This window comes from Balaenoptera physalus (assembly GCF_965194825.1).
Source record: "Balaenoptera physalus genome assembly, chromosome: 7".
In the NCBI taxonomy this organism is placed as follows: Eukaryota; Metazoa; Chordata; class Mammalia; order Artiodactyla; family Balaenopteridae; genus Balaenoptera; species Balaenoptera physalus.
The window spans coordinates 66,407,568-66,410,024 of record NC_138886.1 but is presented as its reverse complement, the minus strand read 5'-3'; positions in this window follow the sequence as shown (position 1 = coordinate 66,410,024).

Below are 2,457 nucleotides of genomic sequence, written 5' to 3'. Positions count from 1 at the left end.
CATACCCGGCTCCCCCCTTCCCCCACCCACCCCACCCCCAACCCTGACCCAACATCTTTCTTTTCTCTTCAGCTGGAGATGGTATTTAAGGTGGTGGTTTGGGCCATTTGGTGGAGTTACTCACTTTTCCTGGGTATCTCCCATGTATATAGGAGGTATACATGTTATTAACCTTCTCTTTGTTTTTCTCCTGTTAATCTTCTATTACAGGGAGAGTCTCAACCAAGAACCTAGAAGGGCAGAGGGAAAATTATTTTTCCTCACTTACAACCTCATCTATCAATTGATATCTAAAAAAAATTTAAATACAGTTTATATCACCTGAAATGAATATAATACTGTAAATCAACTATACTTCAATAAAAATAAATTTAAAAGTAAATAAATAAATAAAATACAGTTTATAGTTCAATCATAATCAATACGTGATTATAAGCTCTTATTTTTGAATCTATCCTCCTCAAGATGAAAAATAAGGTCTTATTCATGCCCAGGAACACCACAGAACCCAGCACTCTAGCACACGTGGGGTGTTCAACAAAAATTTGTCTCTATGGCGATCAGTTCTATAGCTACACTGCTCTCCACAGGAGAGTTAGAACCCCTAAGTGTATGGCCAATATTGCCCTCTAGTGGTTAGCATGCCTAGGTGAGTCTTGGTACTACTGGTTTCACCTGAGGTTCCTATTAGACCATTCTTTCCTATGAGTTGTATTTGATAGACTGCTGAGAATTTTTTTGGCAAGGCAAGATCCTTCTCATATTGGAACAGAAGCCTAAATAAAGTATGTAGGACATGATTTGAAGGAGCAAATTGGTTACATCTTTGTAATAGTATCATGTTTTAATATGCACTTTGACAGTAATCCCATATTTCATGCAAAGACTCTAATTGGATTGAAATGATGTGTTTCAAAGGAGTTTTTGAGGCACCGTGGTAAGGGGGCTTAAAAAAGTCTACCAGAGCTATCAAAATCTACTGTATATTTTAATACTACCTTTACTTACATAACATGCAAATGAACATTGTCATAGTATGAGAGCAGCTCAATCTAGAGCCATCTTCACTTTCTTTCTCTGTTCTTAGTGTATAAGGGAGAAGGACCATCATTTTTCCACTATATTCTCACTCATAACCAGTGATTAGCATGGCTCTTGAGTGATCACTTCTCCTCACAACTCCCAGAAAAAAAGTGACAGGGTGTTTGTTACTGGATCAGAGGACGAGGGCTGAATGGATGGCCAGCCACAAACCCTAAAAAAACATAGAAATGCGATTCCTGCCCATGATGTCCCCAGGCATTTCCCTCCCTTCTTCACATTGTCTATCCCCCATAGCATGCAAATCTACATGGAGAAGCACAGCTGAGATTTATCTCAGTGGATCCCGCTCACTGCTTGCATGGTGGGAGAACGGACTGAATTCCGTTCAGATTAGCATTTGCTTTGTGAAGAGTCAGGATGAAACCAAAGTTATTACTGATCCAAAAACGAAAAGGTGAAAGAAAGGGCAAAAACATAGTTTTGTCATTAATAAAACTAAGAGTGCTTGCACATGTACAGGGTACAATACTATTAACAACAATGGCAAGAATTTGGCATGGAGATATGTCCCTGGCAAATATTTTGTGCCCTCCAGCTGCACTAGGCATAACTCAGGAGAATCTAATTTGCATTACTCAGCATTATACCTGGAAAGACCTAGCTCATCCATCAATGGTCCAGACACCAGCAGCATTTGAGGTGTAATTTAAAGTTGATGAACATTTGCTGTTTAGGACTAAGTCTATTTTCTCTTTACACAAAAGAATCTGCACCTGTCTATTGCAGTCAGGGCCAGCTGTGGGTAAAACTCTTAATTTGTTCATAATCTAGACTTCTAGAGCAATAATCACTCCTGGGTCACTCCTTGTTCCCCTTGGTGGGTGGCCCCCTGGCTCCCCCGGGCCTCCTGATGGGCCCTACATATTCATGCAATGTTTTGTACTTGATACCTCTTCGCTTCCCTGCCTCATTCATTCACCCACTTGCCCTGTTCCATTCTCTAATACACTCCCATCGAGTCACGTATTCTGATTTTCAAGGACCTTCCCATCATTAGGTGATAAATAATGGTGATGAGCTAATCAAATTAAATATTCAATTATTACTTAAGTAATTTCTACAGGCTGCATAATTCTCTAGCCCAGGCAAGAGGTCCGCAGCTGCCCAAGACCCTGAAAGGGTAAATGTCAAAAATGGAAATTTCAAGTAAAACCTCATGGAGGAGATATTTTTCAGCAAATAAACATTTTGGATCTCTCACATCATGCCTAGTTTTACCCTACTTAACTATGGCACTTGGATAACTGTAGGAGAGCTGTGACCACTTATAACAAAGACTCAACAAAAGGTTCTCCTTGAAGCTTGGCTAAAATGTAAGGCATATCAAAATACAAAGCAAAATCTAAATGTGAT